Genomic DNA, 17,471 nt, shown 5'->3' with positions numbered 1-17,471 from the left:
TGACTTGTTTCACCCCCTCAATTGGACAGGCTCATATAAAGTGAGAGGTGATGTCACATACATGTTGTTCAGGTGTTCAAATAGATTCATCTAGTGCTGGAGTCTCTGGAGAATATAATTTGTTGTAGTTTTAGCACCTGATATTCATTTAAATAGATAAACGTGTAAATCACTGATCTACAAAAGACCCTGAACCTGATTAAAAAAAGCCAGAAATGAATGAAAGTGGATGAGGGCGTGCTGCTGTCACTGCCATTCTGTGTTGTTTGTAGATGCGTGTTGAACAATAAGGATATGTTCCGGTATACACAAGTCCAGATGTTTATTTTAGTAGTTATAACTTAAATTATATGACTTATATGATAGTCGTAGAATGACAATATACTGTTTGCACAATATTATCAAGCTTATCAAGTAAAATAACTGTGTTTTAAAACCTATGTGGGTTTCATGTTATTCTTCTTTTAAGAGGGGAATTTGAATATATTCACAGTAAGACAAAATTTATATCGAAGATCAGTTATAAAGTCAGCAGAATTAGATAAAGTAGAATAATGAACAAATGTTGCTTTGTATCCTATTATTGGGGATGAGGAAATAACTTTAACCCTTACCTCTTCAAGTCACATAATGTCAAATGCAATATGCTGCTTTAAAAAGGTATAAAACACAGGGCATATTGTGCTTGTGTAACGTTGTTAAATGCAGATGAACAATAAAAGAATGTCAAACGATTAAATAGACACATAAAACAGAGGGACCCACACACAAGAACACACAGTTGAACCAATACAGTGTTCCAGTATTATCTGAAAATGAAGACAAATGCCTCAAAGGTTTGTGTGAACTGTGAATATAATGACAGGTGTATAGCCAGTCTCTCTCTGTGTCGGCGAGGATTTGAATCTGTTTAGTTAGATTACTTCAGCATTCAAACTGTGTATGTTGATAAATAACTAGTCAGTCACTGTGCTTTTTGCTTTTGACAATCTTTGAAGCTGGTCTGGTATAAATTGGCCAAATTAATTTCTTATTTTATTATTTTGTATAAATTGGACATATTGACTGCAGAATGTTGTTGTGATGACATCACAACCAGCCCAGTTTGCTGCCACCCCACTTCAAAACTCGTTCCGGCGCCGGTGGTTCCCGGGCTGTTTTCAAAAACGATTAACGACTCTATAGAGCAGAAGTGAAACTGGTGTGTTCCAGTTCAGATCATTTAACCAATCAAACAGTGAATCTGAGAGTGTGAGGTGAAAATCACATTTGCATTGTCAGTGTGGAATGATTCTGTTTCTCTCAGAATAGATCAGATCTGTCTCCAGTGATCATGTTCAAACCACAAGTGGATTCATTTAGTTTTACCAGTAAATGCATCTTTTCAACTATTAATGTCTCAAAACCATTTTAAATGTGTAAAACTTCACCAAAAGTCTTTCTTGATCAAATACTACATCTAATTTTCTCTGTTAGTAGAAAGACACTTTAAGTAGTGAATTGTATTTTTTGTCACAAATGTATGTTGTTCAGAAACTTTATTATTTTTGTATAATGAAACATGTTTTGATCCTGAAGGAAACTGCTGCATCACTGTAATGTACGGAAGAAGTCTGCCCCCGTCAGGTGATATAACACTCACGCACTGAATGAAGAACATTTTGTTTTTAGTCCCTGCTTCTGACCTTTGACCTCATTCATCATGTTGACCCGTAACAATTTTACCGTTTCATATCTTGATGGAGCTCACTCTCATATCTAACTGTGCCATTTGAATTACCAGAGACCTGTAACATCAGACAAAGACAAAATGTTCAATTGTTCAGATGCAAACTCACAACATAAGTAACATCTAACTCTTTTTTTTTTTTTTTTTGCATTATCTGACTTGACCTTTAAAACTAATTTCCACTTAGACACTTTGCATTGGCAGCACATGCTTCAGTTGTCTGGGAGTTTTTAATAGTTCAGTGAGTTTGAAGACTGAAGACTGAGAACTTCTTCATCCAGAATCTAAATCCACAGTAATCATGACTGTCATCACCATCTTCATCTGGATGTTAACTAGCTGCTGTTTTAGAGGTAAGAACAAATTAAACTCATTCTACTCTATATGACTGATCATGTGTGCTAGAAATTATTTCCCACCGAAAAGGAAACCAGTTTGTCTGAACTTTTACTAATATTAATATTTTGTCCTTCTGTAGAATCAAGAGGTTCAGTGACAGTCACTCAAACACCTGCAGTGAAATCTGTTCATCTCAGGGACACATTTACTATCTCGCCATACAGTGAACCAGACGCTGCTAATGAAAAAGTCTTTTATACAAGCTCCATTATCATAGAACTGTATGAGTGGTTTGAGGAACCAGATCAGTACATGATTGGAGAAACTGGAACCATGTCAGACCTTAAAAAAGGCACTTATCAAGAACCACAGAGGTCAACTAGATGAGAAGTTGACACAAGCTGATGCTGCAAACAATGCCTTCACCATAGTGTCAACCACAGAGATCTCCATTCCTACATTCATCCAGAATTTTAAAGCCTGTGCTCCTTTTGAATGTTGTTTCAGAATATTTTGCTGCATTATATAAAAGTGGTCATGCAGCTTAGAGCTCAAGTTAATTGATTTCAGTTTACATGAGCTTGTTATATTTCAGACCATACAGTAAAACAGAAGATAAGTTGACTTTTGTGTTACATTGCAATAAGTCACTGGAGGAAAAATGATGATGAAAGCCAGTTTCCTGTGGAAGAGATCCCCGGTTCATCTGGCCTGAACCAAACAGATGTAGATCAAACTCGTTTCAAGCCAAATGAAGGCAAATCTACAGTTCAGTCCTGTTTTTATTCTATTTTTTTCCCTTTGCCAACTACGTCCTGCTCCTTCGGATTTCAGAATGTACTTTCTTTAAGATCCATATTCTTTAAAATGAATGTGGGGTTACTTCTACTTATGAAGAAGCTTCCTGTCAGTGCATGATATTGATCTATGAAAGGTTTGAAGAGCCACAGCAGAACATCATGAATCTGGAGAGACCAAAACAGTGTCAGACCATAAGGGACTTTATCAAGAACCACAGAAGTCAACTAGATAGAGAAGTTAGCACATTTGCCTTCAGCATGGTGCCCACCACAAGGATCTGCATTCAGGCAGATCCCTGCTCAGAAGAGGGATATTTTTCTCGTTTTTTATTTTTAATAAATTTGCAAAGATTTCAAACAAATTTCTTTCACGTTGTCATTATGGGGTGTTGTTTGTAGAATTTTGAGGAAAATAATGAATTTAATCCATTTTGGAATAAGGCTGTAACATAACAAAATGTGGAAAAAGTGAAGCACTGTGAATACTTTCCGGATGCACTGTAAAACCAACATAACAAACATCCGCATGTGTCTCTCTCTCGAACCGGCGTCTCCAGCCGCCCCTCATCTCGCTCTCCCACTGATCAGCTGATTCAGTGCCAGCCGTGCTCCATCATGACCCGGTCACACCCTCCTCCTCGTCACATTCTGTAATACGTGTTATATGTCTATTATATAATGGAATATGTGGGAGTTAATGTCCATTATGTAATTTGTGAAAGTAACGAGTTGAGTACTTGAATACTCTTTTAATTGGATACTTGAGTACTCTTACTCAAATAATTATATATGTTAGTACTTTTACTTCTACTTGAGTAAATGTACTTTTACTTGAGTACAGTTTTTGGCTACTCTGCCCACCTCTGCCAACATTCCACACTCCGTTTTGACAGTTGAAAAAGTGCATCATCCGGGTACTCAAAGTACACTTCTTTTTGTTTCATTTTCAGTGTAAACATACTACTCGCACTACATACACTACAATATGACATAAAATAGTGCAGAAGTGTGCGGTTTGGGACGCACCTTTAGACTCCCTCCCTCATTGTCACAGTACTAAAGATTTATTCATTACATTATGCGTTAAGTTAAATGCATTTGAATTATTATTAATTATGAACATATTTCTATAGCACATTTAAAAAGAAAAACAGAATTTGACCAAAGTGCTTTACAGGTAAAATAGGGGAGACCGGGGTTGGTTGGCATCGGCTACTGTTTATTCTTTGTCGAATGTCTCTGGTGGAACAAACACTAGTTCTTAGGTTAAAAAAAAACAAATAACATTTAATGTCACAAAATATTTACTGACTTTTGTCAATAAATTATTAAAGTTATGCTATGTATTTGTGGGGTTGTACAGGTTGTGGGGTTCATTGGGACAGTGTAAAAATAGATTCAAGAAGAAAGAAACATAGAAAAGGACAAATCAACACGATTGTCTTATATCATTAATATGAGTTATGATTATGTAATTAATATGTTTATACTAGTACAATTATGATTAATAGATGATTCATTTATGGTTTGGGACTAATATGAAAAATGTTCTTATATATACTTATACAAACTTGTATAAACGTAAAACAGTTTAATCAATAATAAATGAGAGTAACTTATTGTATCATTGGCTTAGCTTAACTAGCTTAGCATTGGCTAGCCTTATTTTAAATAACAGTACTCTGTGCTAAAATTGGGTGATATACCAGTTGAAGTGTTGCCAGATCTTGCAAGAAAAGCAAGCCCAAAATAAGGGACTTGCCTCACCCAAAATAAGTGAAAATAAGCAATCATTTTTTGTCCCATGTGGGGGAATTAGCAGCATAGAATCATAACAAGCAATGTATACACTAGCCTAGATAAAAATAAAAATAAAAAGTCATTACAATAAATGCATTCTTTATATTATATATATATCCCTACAAATATTTAAAATATACATCTGAATTATTTTATTTTATGATGCATCATCTCTAACAATAATTCAGTGAAGACTTGGAAACAACTGAGAAATGTACTTTTAACCTCGATATTTTTCCTTGCATTTGGATTAATTGTGCATATATGTGTAGTAATTATACAGTGGCAAGAAAAAGTATGTGAACCCCTTTGGAATTACCTGCATTTATGTATAAATTTGTCTTAAAAGCTGGTTTGATCTTCATCTAAGTTACAATAATGAACAAACACAATCTGTTTTAACTAATAACACAAAAAATATTGTATTGTTCTTGTACATATTGAATACATCATTCAAACATTTACAGTGTAGGTTGTAAAAAGTATGTGAACCCCTTCTCTAAATACATCAACAAAAGCTAATTAGAGTCAGGAGTTGGCAAACCTGGCATCCAATTAATGAAACGAGATTGGAGGTGTGGGTTAGAGCTACTTTGACTTATAAAAAGCACTCAAATATTTTACGTTTGCTATTCACAAGAAGCATCTGCTGACGTGGACCATGCCTCGCAGAAAAAGATCTCAGAAGACCCACGATCAAGAATTGTTGCTTTGCATGAAGCTGGAAAGGGTTAAAATGTTATCTTGAAGAACTTAGTTATTCATCTGTCAGACAGTTAGACAAACTGTCTATAAATGGAGATGATTTAGTACTGTGGCTACTCTCCCTAGACGTGGACGTCCAGCCAAGATGACTCAAAGGGCACACCGCAGAATGCTCAATGAGGTAAAAAAATAATTACAAATAAAAAAAAATCAGCTAAACGACTTGAAGGTATCATTGGAGCTGGTTAATATCTCTGTTCATGTGTCTACTATACGGAAAACATTAAACAGGCATGGTGTCAATGGCAGGACACCACGAAGGAAGCCGCTGCTTTCCAACAAAAACATTATTGCGCACCTGAAGTTTGCCAAAGACAGCCTTGACACTCCACAACACTACTGGGAAAATGTTCTGTGGACAGATGAAACTACGGTTGAATTGCTTGTGAAGAACACACAGCACTACGTATGGCGTAAAAAAGGGGATTGCATACCAACATGCAGTGTTGGGCAAGCTACTCCAAAAATGTAGCAAGCTTAGCTACAAACTACTCAACAGAAACATTAGTTAAGCTAAGCTAAAAGCTACACTTCAGAGAAAGTAGCAAGTTACACTACAAGCTACACACCAAAAGTAGCTTGCTACATTTAAGCTACTTCAGATTTTTTTCAACCGCAGATGCACAGAGCATACCATCATAGACAAAGCACCTAAAAGACTTATTCAAATGATGTTTATCAAAGCCTTGGTACAGTATATTACAGTTTAGTGCAATACAAGTATACAATATGGTGCAATACATACCAGCATGTGCACGTAAAGAACAAACATGTAAATTCATATTTAGACATGCTACTTATACAAACCCATGTGTTCAACATTTAAAGTCATCATTTTTACATTTTATTATTCAGATTTAGACCACTTCCTCTACAAACCCATACCCATTTACACATAATTTAATTTGCATTCCTGTATAAAAACTCTGTGTACATACAGTATACTATTCATCTATATATTCATCTATACAATACAGAAATAAAGCAGCTGGACACAGAATTACAGGATATATCATCAGAGGCCATATTTTGTCTGTGTGTGTGTGTGAGCACATCTGGGCAATGACAATGTGATTTCTGATGTTATCAGATGGTAATACCATGGTACTTTGATCAGGACCGTAGCAAGTTATTCTGGGCCCCTTTCCTATTAAAAAATATGGTTTAGAAGTTGTTGTGGGTCCCCCCTGGACCTGTGGGCCCCTAGAATCGTTACCACCTTTCACCCCACTAGCTACGGCCCTGACTTTAACATATAAATACCATATTTATGTACCATTCTGTATTTGCTTGGTGCTTCAAAGTACTTCAAAGAATACCATGTTACTACCATGGTAAATTGATATATGATTACCATATTCATATACTATTGTATTTATATGGTGTTTCAAAGTAATTAAAAAATACCATGGTTCTTCGTTATATTATTACCATATTCATATAGTCTAACATTGTATTAACATAGTGCGTCCAGGTAATGGTACATGTCCAAAAAACATGGTAATGTCATGGTACTTTTTGTGTGTTTTCATGTAGGCTAATACGTGTTTTGATACTCTTTTGGTTGGAAAATGTATTTACCTGCAGAAGTCGTTTACAAGCTGCGAACGTGTTGAACTTTATAAAGATCTTCTTTATCACTGGTAAACGATAGGATGCATTTGCAGGTTTCATTTCCATTGATTGTAGATCCACTGCAACCAGCGTTATTTTTATTTTCCGTGTCATAAAATACTCCATGAGTTTATTGGCAAGTGAGAGCACGCATAAATGATTCAGCAGCTTTCTGAGGTATTCAGATTGAATCGTGAACCGATTCAGACTGCTTTCCTATCACGTGTGACCAATTCATTTTAAAAAAACGACTCAGATGAGCAATTAATTTGTGATCGGACATCTTTAGTTTTTATTCAAAACTGGCGATAGAAAACACCAGGTACAAGGCATGATGTACCGGTGTAGCTTTTCTCAACGCTACACCGCAACCTTGTCAAAAATATAGCTTTGCTGCTGAAAAGCTAATTGATTTAAAAACTAGCGAAGCTACCACCTCGCTTCTCTGAAATGTAGTTAAGCTAATAGCTTCGCTATTTGTAGCAAAGCTACTGCCCATCACTGCCAACATGAAAACATCATCCCAACGGTGAAGTATGGTGGAGGGAGCATCATGATTTGGGGCTGCTTTGCTCTTTTGGGTCTGGACAGCTTGCCATCATCGAGGGGAAAATGAATTCCCAAGTTTATCAAGATATCCTACAGGATAATGTCAGGGTTGCTGTATGCCAGCTGGAGCTCAGAAGAAGTTGGGTGATGCAGCACGACAATGACCCTAAACATCAAAGTAAATCCACTGCAGAATGACTACAAGAAAAGAAAATCCATCTTTTGGAGAGTCCCAGTCAGAACCCAGACCTTAACCCAATAGAGATGCTGTGGAATGACCTCAAGAGAGCTGTTCACACCAGACATCCTAAGAATATGGCTGAGCTGAAGCAGTTCTGTAAAGAAGAATGGTCCAAAATTCCTTCTGAACATTGTACATTTCTAAACTGCAGCTAAATGAAACACTTGGTTGAGGTTATTGCTGCCAAAGGAGGATCGACCAGTTATTAAATCCAAGGGTTCACTTACTTTTTCCACAGCACTGTGAATGTTTAATGGGATGTGATCAAAAAAGACATGAAAGATTATAATTGTTTGTGTGTTGTTAGCTTAAACACATTGTGTTTGTCTATACTTGTGACTTTGATGAAGATGAGATCACAATTTATGACCAATTAATGTAGAAAACCAGCAAATTCCAAAGCGTTCACTTACTTTTCTTGCCAATGTATATAGTTGCCAAAAAGGTCTTCAGCAGCATGTCACGAAAGACTACATCTACAACGTGCAATTAGGCAAAGAGTTGTGTGATGTAGCAGTTGCCTTCAGAATCAAAGCACATGCTCATCATGTTCCATTTAAAAGAGTGAAACCCCATTTTTTTTGGGCAACAGCAAGTGGTGTAACTCCAATAATGTACTCTGATAAACCATTTATCGTTCAGTTTCAGTTTTCGTTTCTTGAACCACTTTTAGTCCCTGTTGTGATGAAAGTCAACTAGCATAGCTAATCACAGGCTTACAAATCTTTCATCAAAATATAACTGATACCCATCACCATTAACTTAAATTAATATATTGACATGTATTGAAGTAAAATCCCACTTGAGTCCATAAATTACAGGGATTTTTTTGGGGGGAGGGACCGTTCAGAGCAAATGCGTTCTTGCTCTAGAAAAGCTAGACAGGGTGCTAAAAGTTTAAGTTCTTTTTAATTTGACACGGCACCTAAAAAACGTCCATCTAGCAAATTTTCTCTTTTGGAAAATTCATTTGCCAGATGCTTTCCCAATGCGTCTTATACTGCATCTAAGGTATACAATTTATCAGAGTTGCGCTACAGGAATTTAGTTTGCTTATTTGGGGTCATAACTACAACTCTGAAACACCACAAAGGTTTGTGTGCAAAGAATAATCCTAAATTCAACACATTTCATAAATAATTATAATAAAAAAAGAAAAAAAGAAAACATTTATTTTTTCATGCATCAAACCTAAATAAGTTACACCTCAGTAATATTCTGAACTGAGCCAGATGAACAGTTCAGGAACCATAATATCCAGCTACTAGCAAGGGCTGTCTGACCAAAAAAATACTGATACTACACAGGAAAAGTGTATGTATGCCTGTGTGACTGTCAGACAGAAAACTAAATTCAGTTTCCCCAAAAATTAAAAAAAAAAAAAAAAAGTCTGATCTCTTACCTCTCTCTTTAACACAGACACAAAGTAAGACTAAATGTATAATACACCATAACAATGATGATGTAATCTTTATGTCACACATTCTCAGTTTGTTTTGATTGGCAGCCAGCAGATGGATGAATGTCAGGATATATGTTGTGGATTACACGCTCATTACAAAACTTTATAATCATCATCCTGCTCTAACCCAAGCTTTAGAAGTATCTTAGAAACATTCTACATGTTATAACTTTTTACACTCGCATATCGCATTCATACTGCATACAGATATCTATAGTGACTAGTAGCCCCTAAAGAATAAACTCTCTCTCACACACACACACACACACACACACACACACACACACACACACACACACACACACACACACACACACACACAAATAAACGCACACACCAACCTGTGTAACAATGACATGTTTCCTCTTCTTAATGAGTGTCTCATTAATGATGTTTATAATTTCACATTCAGTAATGAAATTACAGCATTGTCTTTTGCTTTAAACATTAGAATTATTCAGCTGCTTTACTGTTTAACCCAGTGACAGCAAACATTAGCCAATGTTCTAGTCTATGAAAAATTAAAGTGTCAAACATCTGAACACAAATCTATGTAAAGGGATAATTGGACATGTCTGTTAAAGGGATAGTCCATCCAAAAATGAAAATTCTATCACCATTTACTCACCGTCATGTTGTATTATTTTTACCTCCGTTAAACACAAAAGGAGATACTTAGCATATTGTCCGAGCTGCTCTTTTCCATAATACTTGCATATTTATTTGCATAAGGAAAGTGGATTTAAACTTCTAAGCGCTAAAAAAACATCATAATAGTGATCACAACAGTACTTCATACGACGTGTACACTATATATCAAGTCTTCTGAAGCAATACGATAGCTTTATGTGAAAACCAGACTGATATTTTAATAGTTATTCACTGAAAATCTTCCTTTACACCGTTGCTCTCAAATCTCATTTGCATTTGTTTTTGATACAACAATGGCGCCTTAGAACGCATCACACCAGGTCTGACATCACTGATGCCAAAAGCAAATTCTGCAGTACCAACATCGAAAGGCGAGATTGATTAATGACTTAAATTTCGGTCTGTTCCCCACACAAAGCTAGTGTATGACTATAGCGTACAAATCATATGGGCCATTTCTATGATGTCACTGTGTTATTTTTGGAGCTTGGCAGAATTAATCAACATCAACTTTCCTTAAATGACAAACAGAAACTCAGACATTCTGTCAAAGACTTTCTTGCAAATAGTAAATAATACAAAGGGCTGGTATGACATGAGGTCGAGTAAATGATGACAAAATGTGCATTTTTGGGTGAACTTTCCCTTTAAGGCAAGATGAGAGAGCATGGGTAAAATAATTCATATCATCCCCAGTTTAATCGCATCCGAGAGACCAGCGATGATCCAAAAGAGTCTGAAAGAGAGACCGACAGACGGAGGGCGAGGTGACCTGAGGCCGATGGCCTCTATAGGTACAATATTCTACGGCAAAGCTACATAGATTAAAGTGCATGAACATACAGGAGGAATTCATTCATTCTGTGTATCGGGGAACTCTGCTGCAGTCCGCTCGAGTGTGTGTGTGTGTCTGTGTGTGTGTGTGTCTGTGTGTGTGTGTGTGTGTGTGTGTCTGTGTGTGTGTGTGTCTGTGTGTGTGTGTGTGTGTGTGTGTGTCTGTGTGTGTGTGTCTGTGTGTGTGTGTGTGTGTGTGTGTGTGTCTGTGTGTGTGTGTGTGTGTTTGTGTGTGTGTGTGTGTTTAGTAGTCTTCCACCCAGCCATTCTCCTGGATGAAAGCATCGATCACTTCCTTCATGGCCAGATTGGGAATCAGCTGATCTTGTGTCAGTGGGCTGCGGGTGACCGGGTCAAAATGACCGACACGCTAAAGAGAGAGTGAGAGAAAAAATATCAAAGATTTGAATGCTCTTGTAGCTTTATTTGTGATTATACAACAGTTTCAGTCCTTGAATCTGATTGAAAAAGGCTTTCCAAGACTGCTGATATTTAGTAAAACAGCACTGAGACATTTCAGTTTTTATCACTCCACTCGTCTTGACAAAAGATGCCAAATTTATTGTCACTCTCTCACGTCGAGTGAGTGACAGATAGGGAAGGATTGGTAATACTGAAGACACATCTGTTAAAGATATCACAGGAACTGGGGAAGATCCACACATACAGTCTTCAAATATATCCTCTTCAGTAAACAAGAAGAATTACTGCTACATTTGTGGAAAACCACAGCCAAAATTTACACGTCACTTAAAAATCCATGAGAAAACAAATGTGAATGTTGCTTGGGCTTTGGCACTGCCAAAATACTCCAAAGAACATCAAAAAATGCTGGACAAACTGTGGAATAAAGGGAACTATGAACACAATACAGATGTTTTAGTGAGTGGGACTGGATTGTTAAAACTCAGTCACAAACTAAAGAAATATAATTCAAGATTATGTGCATTGTATGTATTGCCATGCAATGTTTCTCCAGAGAGACCTGTTGCGGCACGTTCGAAATTGTCTTTCAAAACCAGTGGAAGATCGGGCAGAGCCAGGAAGAACTAGGGTCTTGTCTTTGGCAACAATGTCTAATACAGCTCTGTGTCAACAGATGTCATAGGGTGTTTGGAAGCTGTTAACTCTAATGAAAGACGATGACATCTCTGCTGCTGTGCAGAGTGACTTCTGCATTCTTCAGCTGGCCCAGTCATTTTTCAATAAACATGGACAGAAGCTCTGGGAAGTTGGAAGACTTCTGCTGATCCTGCGAAGAGAATTTTCAATACAAGCTCTTGAGGATACTGTAAGACCTGCAAATTTTAAGGTGGTTATCCAAGCTGTAAAGAAGGTGTCTGGGTTTGTTGATGAAAAACACTCCTACCAGACTCCAAGCCTTGCTCTTAAGTTGGGCCACTCATTGCATAAGATATGTGACATTATACATTGCAGAGCTCTAATGGCAGAAGACAGTGAGGTGATAAAGTCAACCCAGATATTCAAAAAACTAGTGGTCTGAACTTGTTTCTCACACAGCTTTGACCATCTTGAATGAGGGGCACTTTAACAAGCCATCCACCCTCCCTTTCACAGAGGATGTACGTCTTCACCAGCATCTTGAAAAGATTGCTGGTTTAGCATCTGAGAACTTGAAAAATATGCCATCAGCACAAGTCTATGGGGAACTTTGCAGAGCAACTCTAGCTAAAATAATACTGTTCAACTGAAGACGTGGAGGAGAGGTTGCAAAGATGCAACTAAAAGGTTTCCTAGAGAGGGACACAGCTGCGCTACATAAGGATGTTGCTGTAGGCCTCGCAAAGTTTGAACAAAAATGTTGTGCACATTACAGTCGGGTGGAAATTTGGGGTAAAAGGGGGTGAAAAGTTGCAGTGTTGCTATCGCCAGACATGGTTGATGCCTTAACACACCTCATAAGCAGAAGAGAAGAGCGTGGAGTCCCAGAAGAAAAACATTCCTGTTTGCAAGGCCCAATTGTTTGACTCCTTATCGAGGACAAGACTGTCTGAGGATTTATGCAAATGAGTGTGGTGCGCAAAACCCTGAACTCCTCAACACAGTTACGCAAACATGTTGCAACTTTGTCACAGGTCCTAAACCTTAAAAAGCATGAGTTGGACCAAGTTGCTGACTTTTTGGGCCACGATATTCGTGTCCACAGAGAGTATTGCAGGCTTCCAGAGGGTACAACCCAGCTGGCCAAAATATTCAAACTACTACTTGCCATGGAGAAATGTTCACTTACAAATCTTCAGGGCAAAACACTAGAAGAGATTGAAATTGAAGGTAATGCTATTAAGTTGTTACAAATTAGATTTTATATTTTAGTGTAAAGGCTAAGTATTCCTAGCCGAAAGATAATCCCTTACATACAGACCTTAAATATTTAACAATGTAATATTCATCAAATTTCAGGGTGATCATTATGTGTTATATTTTTTTTTTACTCAATGTTAAACTTATTTGATACTCAAAACGTTTATTTTTTGTTAGATAACATAGACTTTACTGATTCTGAGCAAAGTGAAGACAGTGATGCTGAGGAGACATATCCACAGACACTAACAGAAATGGGTAAAAGCATATAAATATACAAACATCAAATCATTGAAGGCAACATAAGAAATGTACCATATGATGCACCAAAATGTAAGTAAATTTGCCAAGTTAATTTAAAATATTTTAGCTGTTAACAGGCTGAGGTTGATCTGCTTATTGCACTTGTCATAGACCTACCACAAAAATGAGCCGACTTATATTGTACCTTGACAACAAATTCCACAAAGTACCAATCAAATCACTGCCCAACAAAATAATAACAGCTTTCAGTTTTAACTGTTTTTGTTTGTGATGTGGAGGATATCTTGCTAGAGATTTACAGTTTCACCTTAAAGGTGTAGAACAGTTTGTGTTTGTGTATGAAATGTTTGAACATGTGACACCAGAACCTTTATACTGAGCTATACTATTCATACCGCAGGAAAGAAGAGAGCTAGACGACCTGTTGAGGAACCTCCAGGCAACTCAGAGGGTATGAGCTTCTACCTCAGTCAACCAGCATGTCCATTGAGGTTTGATTCATTTCATGACCAAGCACTACTACTGTTTGTTCTAGTATTTGATTTTTCCATTCACAGATGTTGACTCTGCCTTAGAAGGGTCATCTCGAGGTATGACAAGAATATAAAAAGTTTTTAACTACTAATCCATTTTAAGGAAATATTAATGTTAATCAAAATTAATGACACAAGTTGAAATGAAGATTGAATATTAAATTTATGATTAACATGTACAAGTTTTTTCAGTTTGTTTCTTTTTTTTTTTACTTTTTTTTTAGCAATTAACAAAAACACTGGTCGGGAGGACAGAAAGTGCAGCAGGAGGGAAGAGCGCAAACAATCTGGTAAAGGCACACAAACATCTTGGCGCCTTGGATGTTGTCTGACTTATTGTCTACGACAGACAAACACTTTTGGACATTGGTTCAGCAATTTCACTCCGTAAACCGGACGTCACATTCCTCAATGCCGACCCACTGTTTACAAACACACAAGCGGAGCCCTTTGTCTGGGCAGCACGGCCGCGGAAACACAAAAGGAAAAGGGGAAACAGAGCCGGCGTTCTCATCAGAGTAAGATGCCGTGCAAGTCGACCCCCGCTACCCACTATTCTACTGGCAAATATTCAGTCTCTGGATAACAAGTTCTGCAAACTGAAAGCGCGGATCTCTTTCCAACGAGATACAAGGGACTGCTGCATTATCTGCCTTACGGAAACTTGGATGTCTGCGGAGATTCCAGACACAGCCGTTGAACCCGCGGGGTTCTCCGTGCACCGAGCCAACAGAGCGAAAGACCTCTCAGGTAAAAGTAGAGGTGGTGGAGTATGTTTTATGATCAACAAATCCTGCTGTGATCAGAGGAACGTACATTCTATCAAGTCTTTCTGCTCCCCTGATCTGGAATTTCTTATGCTTCTGTGTCGACCATTCTGGCTACCGAGGGAATTCACAGCGGTCATTATCACTGCTGTGTACATTCCCCGACAAGCCGACACAGACCGGGCACTCAAGGAACTGTATAGGAGTATAAGTGAGCAGGAAACCGCACACCCTGAGGCCGCGTTCATTGTGACCGGGGACTTTAATAAAGCCAGTTTAAAATCAGTCGTACCAAAATACCACCAGCACATTATTTTCAACACACAAGGGGACCGGGTTTTGGACCATTGCTACTCTCCCTTCCGGGATGGCTACAAATCCCTCCCCCGCCCACCATTTGGCAAATCAGACCACTCTTCCATTCTGCTTCTGCCTGCTTACAGGCAGAAACTGAAACAGGAAGCACCCACCCTCAGAACGATCCAGTGCTGGTCGGACCAATCAGATTCTATGCTACAAGACTGTTTTGATCACACGGACTGGGAGATGTTCCGGTCCGCCTCTGATGATGACATCGAGCTTTACACTGATAGCGTAATGTGTTTCATCAGAACGTGCGTACAGGATGTGGTTCCGACCAGAACAATACGGATCTATCCGAATCAGAAACCTTGGATTAATAGCGATGTTCGCGCGGCACTTAATGTGCGGACCTCCGCTTTTAATTCCGGGAACGCGGAGGAGCATAAACAAGCCAGTTATGCCCTCCGAAAAACTATCAGAACCGCAAAACGCCAGTACAGGAGCAAGATTGAAGGACAGTTTAACACCACCAACTCTAGAAGCATGTGGCAGGGAATTAACATCATCACAGACTTTAAAAGGAATAAAAACTCCGCCATGAACACCGCTGCCTCTCTCCCGGATGAGCTAAATACTTTTTATGCTCGTTTCGAGGGAAATAACACCGCACTCGCGGAGAGAGCTCTCGCGGCTGAAGCTACAGAGGTTAGTTCACTCTCCGTCTCTGTAGCGGATGTAACCCGATCCTTCCGACGGGTGAATATCCGCAAAGCCGCGTGCCCAGATGGCAATCTGGGCCGCATCATCAGAGCGTGCGCGAACCAGCTGGCTGGTGTTTTTACGGACATTTTCAACCTTTCCCTCTCTTTGTCTGTAGTCCCCACATGCTTTAAAACATCCACCATTGTGCCTGTTCCAAAACAATAAAAAATAACTTGCTTAAATGACTGGCGTCCTGTTGCTCTAACCCCCATCATCAGCAAATGCTTTGAGAGACTAATCAGAGATTACATCTGCTCTGTATTGCCTCTCTCTCTTGACCCGCTGCAGTTTGCTTACCACAACAACCGCTCCACTGATGATGCCATTGCATCTACAATAAACACTGCTCTCTCCCACCTGGAAAAAAGGAACACTTATGTGAGAATGCTGTTTGTAGACTACAGCTCAGCATTCAACACCATAGTGCGCTCCAAGCTAGATGAGAAACTCCGGGCTCTGGGCTTAAACAGCTCGCTGTGCAGCTGGATCCTGGACTTCCTGTCAAGCAGACACCAGGTGGTTAGAATAGGTAGCAACATCCCCTCATCACTGACCCTCAACACTGGAGCCACGCAGGGCTGTGTTCTCAGCCCACTCTTGTATTCCCTGTACACACATGACTGTGTGGCAACATATAGATCCAATGCCATCATTAAGTTTGCTGATGACACGACGGTGGTAGGTCTGATCACTGACAATGATGAAACAGCCTACAGAGAGGAGGTGCACACTCTGACACACTGGTGTCAGGAGCACAACCTCTCCCTCAACGTCAGTAAGACAAAGGAGCTTGTGGTGGACTTCAGAAGAAAAGACAGAGAACACAGTCCCATCACCATCAATGGAGCACCAGTGGAGAGAGTCAGCAGCTTCAAGTTCCTGGGTGTCCACATCACTGAGGAACTCACATGGTCCACCCACACTGAAGTCGTTGTGAAGAAGGCTCATCAGCACCTCTTCTTCCTGAGACGGCTGAGGAAGTTTGGAATGAACCGCCACATCCTCACACGGTTCTAAACCTGCACTGTAGAGAGCATCCTGACTGGCTGCATCTCCACCTGGTACGGCAATAGCACCGCCCACATCCGCAAAGCACTGCAAAGGGTGGTGCGAACTGCCAGACACATCATCGGAGGTGAGCTTCCCTCCCTCCAGGAAATATATACGGTGTGTAAAAAGCTCGGAGGATCATCAGAGACTCCAGCCACCCGAGCCATGGGCTGTTCTCACAGCTACCATCAGGTAGGCGGTATCGCAGCATCAGGACCCGCACCAGCCGACTCCATGATAGCTTCTTCCCCCAAGCAATCAGACTTCTGAACTCTTGATCTCCCATGATCAAATACATCAGCACTGCACTTTATTACCCTTACTCTTATATCTCACACCGGACTGTCATAAATTATATTATTATTATATTATATTCTCTCTAAACAACTGACTATCAACCGACAGCCTGAATGTCCATACAGTACAATACTGTACATTCTATATATACTATATATACTTTTTTATATTTTTTTATTTTTATTGAATAATGTGTATCTATATAGTGCGTATTGTATACTGTACAGTGTATGTTATTATTTGTATATTGTTGAGTGTAATTATGTGTATATCAGATGTTTAAATTGTGTTGTGTTAATTTGATGTTATTGTAAATTGGTACTGTCTCATCACTGTCACGACTGCTATGTTGATCGGAACTGCACCCAAGAATTTCACACACCATTGCA

The 17,471-nt window shown here is 38.9% G+C and overlaps 1 long non-coding RNA gene across 1 annotated transcript; it reads left to right on the top strand.

Annotated features, from left to right (window-relative positions):
* The first annotated feature begins 1,335 nt into the window (after positions 1-1,335).
* Positions 1,336-3,212, top strand: LOC127431746 (uncharacterized). Its single transcript, XR_007895641.1, has 4 exons — positions 1,336-1,370; positions 1,579-1,626; positions 1,917-2,082; positions 2,208-3,212. It is a non-coding gene; the product is annotated as an uncharacterized LOC127431746 (long non-coding RNA).
* Positions 3,213-17,471: the final 14,259 nt, after the last annotated feature.

Source organism: Myxocyprinus asiaticus, chromosome 41, assembly GCF_019703515.2.
Source record: "Myxocyprinus asiaticus isolate MX2 ecotype Aquarium Trade chromosome 41, UBuf_Myxa_2, whole genome shotgun sequence".
Classification (NCBI taxonomy): Eukaryota; Metazoa; Chordata; class Actinopteri; order Cypriniformes; family Catostomidae; genus Myxocyprinus; species Myxocyprinus asiaticus.
Note: the sequence above shows the minus strand (reverse complement) of the source record. Positions and strands in the feature narration are given on the sequence as shown.